General features: G+C 41.7%; 1 protein-coding gene across 4 annotated transcripts in view; it reads left to right on the forward strand.

The window, feature by feature from the left end:
• The window catches only part of FGD3 (FYVE, RhoGEF and PH domain containing 3), a 113,459-nt gene that overhangs the window by 24,531 nt on the left and 76,493 nt on the right, over positions 1 to 12,435 (forward strand). The gene's annotated exons all lie outside the window — the stretch shown is intronic.

The following is a 12,435-nucleotide window of genomic DNA, read 5'->3' on the forward strand; positions in this document are numbered from 1 at the left end:
AACCTTGGCAACACTTTCCTTTTTTTTTTCTTTTTCTTTTCTTTTCTTTCATTTTCAAGCATTCTTTGTTTGGACTGTGAACAAAGACTGTTTTTAGTAAGTATTTGTACAGTGCCTATCTCGCTGGGCTCTGCTTTCCTTTGGGATTGTTAAGCGCTTTTGTAGGAACCATAAAATTAAAACTAGACACTGGTCAAACAAGCTGCTATCAAAGTGCTCTCACTAAGAGCAAGGACTGGTGTTCCACATCCCAGATCTTCCAAAAACCGTGTGAAATCCACAGAAATGCAGATGATGGGCTACCTACATCGTACATATACACATATACAGCTAATTGCAGAGAGTCATTCTCTTCACTGCCCCTTCCCTGCCTTCCCCTCCCCACACCCTCCCGCACCCCTTGAAGCACATCCAAACGCTGCATCCAGCTTCAGTGCTGCATGGAGGAGACCGTAACCATCCACCAGTGCACCAGAGGGGAGGCTCAGTGGAGACCACCTCTGTGTTTTGGTGGTGGTGGGTTTTTTGGCTTGGTTTTTTTTTGTTTTTGTTTTTGTTTTTGGTTTTTTTTGTGGGGAGGATGATATGCCCATGAGATCCTGCAGGACCGACTGCGTCCGGGATTTGGCAGGACGATGAATAAAAGTAGCTGTAGAAAATGCAGCCTCTAATGAAGGTGTCTGCTTGCAGTTTGCCCCATGAGCAATGCATCCATGGATTAAGTGCCCCACTTCTTATTTGGCAAAATAGGTAAATGTGAGCATTTTTCAGCCTGTCTTTACTGCTGGACTTTTTTCTCATACCAGGATGGTTTCAGAACTTCACGGACCTGAGTACTGACAGCGTGCTGCTGTCTTGCACTGTCTGCTATGGCAGCAGAGATTGGAGTTTTTGGAAGAAAATTGTTCACTGATGTGTTATTCATGAATAAGTTTTTATTCCTATTAGTCTTAAAGAGATGACGCATAAAATTAATCATGAAAAATTACTGTAACAGCAGCAAATTCCATCTTCGTCAGTTTGTAGTTATTAAAGGGAATGATTGTCAAGATATATATACACACATATATATAATATATGTGCACATGTGTGTATATATGTATAAAATTAAGAATTACATATGTACAAATTTAAAAAGAATTGGCCTGGCTCATGCTCTTGCTAAGGCAGTGCAGTGCAGTGTTATGCACCATTCAAAGCACACAACTGTGGTTCCCCTTGTACGAAGGCTATCTTTGTTTTTCATGATCTATTTAAAACTCTGTGTTTTAATAATGAGTTTTATTGGAAACTGGAGGAAATGAGTTCATGGGTTTTTGTCCTGATAAAAACCAAATTGGAAATTGCAAAGTCAACTGTGAATAAATATGCATGCCATATTTTATTGTTTCTTCTTTCCAGTTTTGTTCCTCTTTTCTAAATGTTTTAGAAGAAATTATAAAGCTCACATCAGTGTCTTCATACAAGTAAGTTCTACTTACTTTCAAAGCATATGCTGAACATGGAAATAAAATGACAATGGAAAAAGGCACTTCACACCTTTCATATTAATTCTGATAGATTTTATTTAATTGTACTTCCATGACTAACCATGCCTCTCCCTTTCCCCACTCTCACTGGCTCTGTTCTTGGTTTTCTCCTGACACTCCCTGCCATGGTTTCTAGTGTAGAGCACTCTGGCAACACGCAGCGCTAGGTTTAAAGTCTGTCGTAAGTGTTTGCTGCTTAAGGTAATTATCAACACTGCCTGTAAGTTGTTAGTAATACTAACAACAATAAAATAAGTCATAAGTACAATGAAATTTAATACACTTATTGAACATGTGGTATGAAATGGATGTATCAAACATCTCATATAAAGACCTGTTCATTGGGTTTTATTGCTGAATAAATCTTTTTCATTTTAGAAGAAAAATTAGCAAACTGAAGTAGCTGAAGTTATTTGGGTGTTTAACCTTCTTTTGACACCAGTTACACTCTAGAAGTGAGTTAAACTTCTCTCTTTCTTTTTCCTGCAGGATCTTAAGGGGAAGCGTCTAAAGTAAGTTGCAGAAAGCTGTATGACCAGGGCAAAATTTTCTGTTTAGTTTGTTTAAGCCTAAAAAAGCAAAGATGCAGAGTTCTCAAAGGAATGTATTTTGGCAGCAGAGGTGACTGACAGCAAAGCTAGTTCCATTTTCTCAACATTTATTTGGTTTTCAAAAGTTTATCTTGCAACTGAATAGTGATAAAACTCCATTGTTGGCTTAATGCCGCCAAGGAAATTCCAAGTGGATTGGAACAATCATGCTTTAAGGTTGCAATGCCCCTGTAGTAATTGCAGATTCAGGGGGAAGAAAAATAATTGATAAACACTGTTTCATAAAAAAGATTTTAATTGACATTTTAAACCAGTCTTAGTTTTTAGGGTAGCATCTGAAAGCCTTGTTAGTGCATATGAGGAATTTTTCTGCTGTTGTATGAGAAGGAAATGCTGGCCATTAGCAGAGATGGGTTTGCAAATGTTGAAAATTTAAGGAGGGTTGTGAAAAGTCATCTTTTGAAAAATCACTTCAGCTTCCTTTCTAGTGACTTGGACTAGGTTAGAATATGTGGAAAACCTGTATGGCTCATAAAAAGGATCCTGAGTTGTCTGTCTGCCCACACAGTCAGTTCTGCACAGGAGAAAATTGTAAAAATACATATTGCAAACCACAGACTGTCCATGGATATAGCAGATACTTCTGTAAATCTCCATTTTCATGAGCTGGTGTACCATTTCACTTTTAGTTGTTTTACTTGGGAAGCTGTAATGTATTCACAGGGTGCGCTTGTGTAGCTCTCAGGCAAACTAATAATTGCAAATGTTTATTGGTTATTTAGAAGTTATTACTCCCTTCAAAAAAATGGCTCTCTTGCATAGTGTTACCACATGGCTTGAGCGATTCGTCACATCTTCTGGGGTTTTTGGTGATTTTTTGCTGCATGCAACTACTGATAGATTAATACACAGAAATTCAAGTGTCTGCATCAGATATATAGTGTTGCAGTTAGGCAAGCTGACAGTGTTTTCCTTTGTTTCATTCACAGGGGAATGTAGTTGTCAGAGTATTAAATAAAGGGTAAACAAATACCAGGTATATCCTTGTTCCCTGTTTTGCTGCGTACATGATTTGAAGTGTTAGTTTATCCTTAACAATGGCCTCTTGTTTTTTTTTTTAATTATATGTCTATTTTCTTCTTCCAGCAAGAGGTTATCAATAATCTAAAAGCTACCAGCAACCCAGAGATTAAGTCTTCATTTATTTGAGTATGAACAGTTCTAATAAAAAGCTTCAAGACCATTACAGGAGGATTACATAGTAATAAATAGCCATTCACTTGTCATTTTTATTCCATTTATTCTTTCTCAATAAAAGACTAAAGTCTGTTTTTTTTCCCCTCAGCTTTGCACATCTCATATCTCGCTTTGTTACTAGGAGATGTGGTATGATACGTATGTTACTTTCCTCGAGCACAGTGGTATTAGCCACTTAATCACAGGAATGTAGGCTGGTAAGAGTCTACTGCTATTTAGCTGTTAGAAAGTCTAAAACAGTAATGCTTTTTTGTTTGTTCAGGGAGTCTTTGAAGAAACCTCCTGGCTATCCTTCCCAGACATACCTGGATACGTGTGATTTTTATATACATATAAAAATATATATATTCTTTGACTTTTGATAATATATGCTATTCCTGCAATTTCTTGGCCTTCTACTGTGCCTCAGTTGTTACCTTTGTCTCTCCCTGCCAGGCTGCCTTTTAAACAAAAGAATAATACATCTGAGCTGCTCCCATGTGAATTCCCCTGAGCTTGCTGAGCTTCCTTGGTAGTCGACAGTGTGGCTTTTTAAGCTGGTTTCCTGAGGAAGTGAGGTTTATGCAATTGTGCTGCCTGTCCCTCGTTGCTCTTGAGACTGCAGGCTCATTTCAGACCAGGTCGATAAAGGAGTAAAGAGCTCCAGAATAATTTTTTCTTCGTTCGTTTTTTCCAAAATTCATTAGCCAAATAGAAGGTCCCTAGAGAGGAGGAGACAAGTGGGCAAAACCATCAGGTTGGCAGCTGCCAGCTGGGCAATGGACACATGAGTTGCTCCAGACTAGCCCCATCCTGTGCTGTTCTGTGCCTGCTGGGGACGTGAGAGGGGCACAGTGGAAAGCTGGCATCGGTGTAAGGGGATGAGGCCAGAAATGTGTAAGACTAGGCTAGGTGAGCTGTGCAGAGCTGCTCCTTGGCTGTTGGCTGCAGCGGTAGCTGGGCTACTCTGGTTTCTGGCTGTTTGGATTTTTAAGCCTTTTTAGCCCTTCGCCCATTGTTTGTTTGTAGCAGTTGGTGTTTTATGGTGTTTTGCTGTTTGTGGTGGCAGATTTAGTTCTGCTCTTCCTTGAGTTTGTGTAGGAATTCGGATTTTGCTTTGAGTGAAACTTTGCTATTAGTGGTTATAAAGACGTGTGGTGGGGGCAGCTGTAGGAGCACAGGAAGGCATGGAGAATTGTGCTCTGTGTCATCTGGGTACCAGCAAAACTGGGTAATCAGCAAAACTTACTTTAATTGTGATGTCATAAACCAAGTAAGATTTGCATTTTATTTTTATTAGGCTTTTTGATTTGTGGCCTAGTAAAGAAATGTTGAAATCCTGTTTGGCTGGGGAGGAAAACAGGTAGAAATACGTGGATTAGGCTGTTTGCTCTCTGCTTTGCAGGAAGATGGACTACCTTCCCTCTGGGATTTCTCCACTCCTGTACCAGCAGTACGGCTTCTAGGGGTGGTAGATGTATAAATGTAATATTACTTCATCTTCCTGCTGGGAGATGTTAGGGAAAACATTTTTTCTTACTTTTTTTTTCTTTCCTCAAAGAAAAGATGCTCTTGCACAAGCTGCATATTGTCAACTCAAACTAAGGCAGAAATCGCTGCAGTGAGAGAGGAGTCAGAAAGGGACCTAGCTTAGGATATTTCTCCCGCCAGTTTTCCCCTGGCCCCACACGGGTGGGAGATACCAGCCACCTCTTTAGGAGCACTGGGACCCCAGTGCTGTCTTCTTTTCCCCCACATGGGACTGGGGGGATGAGGAGGGAGCTCCAGGGAGAAGGCAGCTGCTGCTGGGGCTGGCTGGAGCAGCTGTGGGAGTAGCCACTGCCTGGGTTTTCTGCAGAGAGGCTCTGCAGCCAACGGGTCTTTCCAGCCTTGTACCCAGCTGGCTTGTAACTGTTCTCACAGTGTCTTCACCTCAGCTTTACTCCACATCTGTCCTTTTGTATGGCCCACAGCTCAGTTCCCTTCTCTCTTCTTGGCTTAACTTTTTAAACAAGTCCGCTGGAAATGATAAGTAAACATACGGTGGAGTTTGGAGTGGATCGCCTTTAGCTGCCGTGCCTGCAAACCCAGAGTGGTCTGTTGTGTAATGCAGGCTTCTTGGTGTCCTCTTAGGAGAGGCTGAGGAAACAGGCAGTCTGGCTAGTGTGCCAAGGTGGAGCTCTCTATTTAATAACTATTATTAAAAACCATCAGCAATTCCTATGTGTTCAGAGACAGTGCATGGGGACTTTTTTCACATGCAGAATTTAAATACATTAGTAATAGTTCATTGTAAAGTGATGTCTGTGGAAGTTGCTGTTGCTTTGTGGCAAATACTGGACAGTGAGTACTGCGCTTTGGTCAGAAGCATTGCGTTAACGTCACTGTACCTAGCAGCTCTTGAATCTCAAATTGATCAATTTGATGAAATTGTATTGGCCATCCTCGCCAGGATTTTGGTGCCTGGCTTCAGCCTACCATGGATTATTTTGGTTGACATTTAATGGGAACTCTGACAAAACCCAAGGAGGGGGGGAGCATGGCATTGGCGTGAAGTCAGGGTCTCACCAGAGGAGCAGCCGTGGAGCGGTGTGTCACAGTGCCCGCCCTGCTTTTGCTGATGGGCTTTTCTCGATTCTGCAAATGGCAGCAAAATCATTGAGGTGATATGTTTCATCCTATGTGTGATAATTGTCCGTAACAGAAGAGCTACTCTGCATTTTAACGATAAGCTGATGCTCCTTATCGAGCCTTCCTGAAACTAGTCATCCTTGCTACAGCCTCAGCTCTGCAACAGGTTCATCCTTGTCAACCAATTTTTAATTGTGATTGAGCATTAATTCCCATCTGTGCAAATTCCAATATGTAAATAAAGTTCCAGTTCTCCAGCTCCTCTTTGGAGGGCTCTTACACTGCACTTGTTTCAAACAGCGTCCTCCCAGCGTCGCAGAGAATGCTTTTCAATGCTTTTCAACAACATCAAATTTGGTGAAAATGAAAGTAAGTGCAGGTAAAATTATAGTGGTAGTAGTAAAACACATTTTCTTCTCCTGGTGTATAGTCCCGCGCAGCCTGGCTTTAAAGCATCTCCACCGAGTAGCAGCATTACCATCAGCGAAGCCCCCTCCCCTTCCCACATTTATTTCCATGGTAACCCGGGGAAGGCATTCTGCAGCCTCAAAACTACTTTTGCTCTTTCATCATGCAAGCTGGCATTGTCAAGGGCTGAGTGTATTCCTACAGCTTTGAATGAATATATAAAAAAAAAACCAACTGAATTTGGATGGGCAGTTGTTATTTGGGAGGCCCTGGAGCAGGAAAGAACGGGCAACCTTCAAGTGACCTAGTGTCCGTACGTTGCTTAGTAAGGAAAAAACAGTCTTGCTTCATTAATTGATTAACTTGGAGGGTGGGGGTTATCAGAATTATCCTTCTGTGAAGTGAATGCAGCGGTTTCCTGAAACAGCTTTGAGGTGGGGGGGAAAGGGGCAGATGGCTGGCCAGGCTGTGCTGGCGAGCCGCTGGTAAGCTTGCATGCTGTGATCTGTTGCAAATCTTGTTTTCTCACGGAGTCTTTAATGCCTTTTCAGGTATCGTTTAGAAAATTATGTCTTAACAGATGCCTGCTCTTTGACTATATTATGCATTTGCCTTTTATTGGTGTAGAAGCGGGGATCTTTAGCGGCATTTGGCAATGCGTGCTCTGTGTGAGCAATTTAGAAGCTGGTATTAAAGCGTTTGCTGTGTTTCCTGCCATAATGAGCTGGATTGATTTTATGATCTCTGTGGTGCATGCTTTCTAAAATCCGTATTTATGCAGCATTTGCTTGTAGATGTTGAGAGGATTTTATTATATTTGAGCAGGATAAGGCTATTTGATTGCTGTGTGTGATAGGAGTAGCATGTGGAACTGGTAGTACTTGGTAAAAGAAAACCAATTGCTTTGCGAACCATATCTGCAAATGGGGAAGAATGAAATTATGTTGTAAGTAATTATTTTTTAAATATTCTGAAAGCAGAAACCTGTGTGATACAAACGTGGCCAGAAACATTTTGAACAGTATCCTCCTCTTGTTTGATAAATGGTTTGGACAGATTATTATTTTTAATTTTCTGCTTATGTCTGTTTCCATGTTGTCTGAGTACATGAATCACAGTGCAGTAACAGTATTGATTAAAATATTTCAGGGGTGCTGCCTGATCAAAGGATTGGACTGCCATTTGATTGGCTTGTGACAAGCTGGCAGGATTTTTGTTTTTCCTTCCTTGCATTATTTGGCTGGGGAGGGGTAAAAATGTAGCTTTCTTCTAAATGTGTCTGAAGTGCATAATGGCTGTGAAGTCACCATGACAACATGGGGACCTGGATCAGATTTTCCCTCCGCCCTTTTTCTGTTTTGTTGTTTTCTAAATATTTGGTATTTATGCATTCTCTGAGATGTTTGAGGGAATATCTTACAGCTCCGGTTGGTACAGGACTTTTAATGATACCCAGCTCTTACAGTAAATTATGTTTGAAGGGTTGTTTTCTTTGATTAAGCACAGTCTAATGTATATAATTTGCTGTACAACTAAGGTGGGAGCTAAACAAGGACCGGAGCACCTCCAGCAGGAGTTAAGGCTCTACCTTTCCAGCGATTCCCCTGTTGCAGCTCTGAAAACTTCTGCTGAGCTCTTTCACGGTCCTGGGGCTTCCTGTGTTGTCGTGGCATTGCTGTGTGTGACGTGGAGCCTGGGGACTTCTGAAAGTTATGTATGAGCTAAGGTGGAAGAGCACCTTCGTTCAGGTATGGCTGGAGTCTGGTATGAGCTCGGGGACGGGAAGAAAAAAGTCTGATCGTGGTCATGACACAAACAGTTCTTCTACCCTTCTTTGCTAAGGGGTACTCAATGCACCGCCCAGGGGGGAAGAGGGTGGAAGTTTTTGCAAGAAGTAGTGCTGGCCGTTCCTTCCCACTCACTGGGACTTACTAAAGACACACTGCCCACAGTGCAGCGAGATTTGTGTTCAGCTCCCCTCTCGGTCTGAGGCACTCGAATTTCACCACTCGCACATTTTTCCAGCCTGCCAAGGGTTAGACCATACAGGGCGCTTCAAGCTCTTCTGAAGCACTGGCACTGTTCAGAAGGGAATGAAAGACTCGGCAGGTTAGAGAGCGTGTGCAAGAAAGGCAGTGGCTGCAGCACAGTGGTTAAGAGGCTTTGTTGGGGAGTGGTGGTGGGAGAGCATCTGGCTTCTGGTCTCCCACAGCTGCAGGCACGTGCATGGAGTTAGACGGGTGCTTACTTTGTGGTTAGTGTTTTGGGGCAACCCAACTCAGGAATCTTCAAGGTGAGTATTTACTTTGGGGAGTAGACATCTTACCTGGAGATCCCTCCCTAGTGCCATCTTCTGCCTCCTCTTGGCAGGGTTTGTAGGATAGGAGGGAAGGTGTTTGTTTCATACTTGTAACAGCAACCTGTGTAATTTATAGTGAATTTAGTGGAATAACAAGTAGTAGTAGCTGTTCTGTGGAGGTGACGTTTCGATGTCAGCAGAGGAGGGTAATTATATACTCATTATATTATATTGTCATACTTCTTGACGGAAAAAACCCACTGTAGTTTGGATAAATGGAAGTAAAAATCATTGCAGTTGTCACTTGTGCCTTATCCTATGTAAACCTGGAGAAGAAGTGTAGTATCTGTGACATCTTCGGAGAATATATGGATTTACTTGCCCTTGTGGCAGAGTTGGGAGCATGTTTCAGTATTGAGGCAATTGAAAAGCAAATATAACATGACAGTGACTTTTGTGTTTGTCTTATTACCCTACCTGCTTGGCATGAGAAAGCGAAGAAGTGGAGGTTTTCCTCTCCACTCCCATCAACCTGATGTTTTACTTGCTGCCACATGAATAATATAATGACTTTTTTTTAATTTGGAAAAGTGTTGAGTTCTGTCTAATGCTGGGGCTGAAGTTCCAAGTAACGTTTAACAGGAATTATCTAGAGCTGGGTAGGATTGTGTCCTTTGAAGAACCGCATGTCTACATGACACAGACATTTCTCCTTCTCCTTAATGTTACCTGATGTTATCATTTCAAATATAGCAACGGTGCAGGAAATCCAGTCCTTTGGAAATTTGTCTCGAGTATCTGAGAAAAAATTTCATTTGAGCCAGAGGCTCAAAACAATGAGATAAATCAGTGGTGAGAACAAGTAAGAGCAAGAGTCTGATGGAGTTAGGTTATACAGATTTTTGTGGTTACATACCTTGCTTTCAAGATCCTTAAAGTTAGGAAACGTACCATAAATGCTAGAGGCAGAAACTTGAAAGTCATGAATTTAGGAGTAGTTAAAAAACAAAATAAACCAAACCCAAACCCACCCCCCACCCCCCAAAAAAAACCCGCAGAAAACCAAACCAAAACAAACCCCCTCTTATTCCCAAGGTTTGAGCCAAGCTTGGTGCTGTAATGAAATCCAAACCAAAAGAAATCCCTGTAGATGTATGAATGTCCAATGGGAATAGGACAGATTGGCAATGAAGATGGTATTCCAGCATTCTTGGTATTTAAGGGTCCTGGAGATTGAAATTATGGTTTTTACTCCATCTGATGTTAGCAGTAGTGCTTTAAGAGCCCACTGGCACTCACCTGAATTGAAGGCATTTGTATTTTTTTTCCCTATTAATTTTGTCCATTTCTAAGTGGGGAAAGGAAGGACTTGGTTTCAGGTGTCTCAAGTACAGAATAGTATCTTTTTCAGTATCTTATTAGGAACAACCTGGTTTTGCTCTGTGTCAGAGACTGGCACTAGCTTGCAGTGTAATCCTTCTTCTTGGTCTTTCCCAGTACATGGGGAGTGCTGGCATATGGACTGCCATGAAGAACTGCATCCAAGGTCCAAAAATTCTTTCCAACTTATAGGGTCCCTCCCTCCAACCCTTCCAAAAAAGTGAAGAATTCACCATAGTGGATAAATTCACAATTCATTGTTAAAATTGAATCCTGTTTTTATAGAGCTATTGTTCTTTGCCTCCCCTCCGCCAAAAAAAAAAGAGCTTCCACATTTGCAAGTTCCAACAGGAAACCAAAATTGAGCATTTTCACTTAAGCATGGGATCAGTTGAAGTTTCATTTCCCCTGCAGATCTACAGTGCAGATGTGGCATTAAAAAACCCTTGCCACAAAAATGATAGAGGTCTGGAAAAAACGCTTTGCTGAAAAAGCTAAAGGTCTCGACCTCTTTGGTCATCAAAGACAAGCTGGTTTTAACTTGAGTTAAATTTACTGAATGACTGGCCAAAATGCTATGGTCTGAGAAGGTGGGAAGATGAAACTGGTTATTTTGCTTGTAAAGGTGACTTTGTTTTTAAGAAGAAAGAAAAATATCAATTTTTGAATAGTTTTTTTAATACTGCTGATTGCCAGTGAAAGTATTTTGTTGCAGAACAAGAGGTTTCTATATTTTTTCCCATGCCATTATGCAAAAATAATTGAGATGCAGTGCTTCTGCTTACTGGCCAGTTGAGTTGCTGTAAACCATATCATTCCCAGGGTTCCACAGAGCATGGGACCTGTCAAAATAGCAGCCCTATCTGTTGCACCATGGTAGGAGACGTCTCGGGGCCCAGTTCCACTTTCTGCTGCCTGTGGTCTTGCTGGCTTCCACCCAAAGTGCAGCCTGCTTTCACACCACTTCCCCGTGCGTGGGGTGAGCTGAATCAGTTCAGAGTTGGGTCAATTTATTGACCTGACAAAAGCCTTCTAACCAAGAATAATATAGTGTATGTGGTTGAGGGAGCAGGGCAGGAGACTGCTTCAGTTGGAGGAGGTTAATTGTACTATAAAACTGCACCGATAGTCCCACCATCTATATCTTGCACGTGTGTTAAATTCTGTCCTTTAGCACAGGATTTACCATTTCTTTCTGCTGTTGAATGTTTGGTCTGGCTTGTTAAAATGTCCTTTTTTGGAAACATTGCCGTGAGAAACAGAATGAATGGCAATTGCCATTAATTTGATATACTATCATGGAAATAGATATGACACACCAAGGGCTAATGGAGCTCATGGGCTGATCCTGCAAGGTGTTGAGTTTCCCTTCCAAAGGAGCTGCCCAGTGCTCTGGCGTTTCCTCTGAGCAGCCTGAATGGAGAAATACGAAAGTGCTTCAGGTCTGGGCCCTTAAAGAGTTAAATGTGCAGCAGTACTAATCAGTGAATATTTAGGTCATGGAGGACTGAGACTGGAGAAAGACTGAACGTTACTGGCAGCTGGTGGTTTTTATGTTGGTAATAGAAGACTGGAGAATATCTTCTATCTAGTATTAACACTAGATTTTGAGTTTCTAATTGTACTTTCTATTGTGTTTGTGTTCTTAGTTGCATTTCTGTGTCTTTGCAAGAGGTGAGGTGTGCAGTGGGTCTCTAAATGGGCGTTCTGGAACCATTACTTGTGTCTTGCTTCATGTCCTATGGCCCTAGTTGGAGTTGACTTCCTAGTAATAGTAGATGTTTTGAAGATTAAATACAGGCAATTTATCTTCTTTTTTGAGGCAATGCTTACAAAATCCAATGTCTTACTGACTTTCTGCAGGGGTCTGACCCATAGACCACTTGTTAACCATATAGGTAGTCCCAGCTTTGAAAACTGTAGGTGAGCATTTGCATGGTATGTGTTGCAATTGTAGTCCTGTGAGCAGTCCCCCTGAAATCCATGGGATTACTTATGCATCTGGCCATGTCCACATTCAGGCTTGAAAACCTTTAATTTAGCATCCTGGGTAAGGTCTGCAATAGTCAGGTCTGGTCTGTTGTGTCCTCTCTCTGGTCTGCGCCAGATGTACCCTAGAAGCTCGGTCTGACCGTGCTTGCTTGCAACTGTGCCTGTATGAAACAGTTCTTCTCAGGGAGACTTTCGTCCAAGCACAGCCATGCTAATATATAGCTGGAAAAGAAAAGAAGTCGGATTAGTCCAGAATTTTTAATAGTGTTGTGAGAAGGGCTGGGTGTCAGCGATTTGGAGAAGAATCCACTGAATAAAGCTTACAGAAAATGCTACGTTAGCAGTACTTCTTTTCTTTTATGGTTAGTGTCTGTATTTACATACTAGGGTGGGAATGAGTAAGGGACAC

This window comes from Mycteria americana, chromosome 11, assembly GCF_035582795.1.
Source record: "Mycteria americana isolate JAX WOST 10 ecotype Jacksonville Zoo and Gardens chromosome 11, USCA_MyAme_1.0, whole genome shotgun sequence".
Taxonomy (NCBI): domain Eukaryota; kingdom Metazoa; phylum Chordata; class Aves; order Ciconiiformes; family Ciconiidae; genus Mycteria; species Mycteria americana.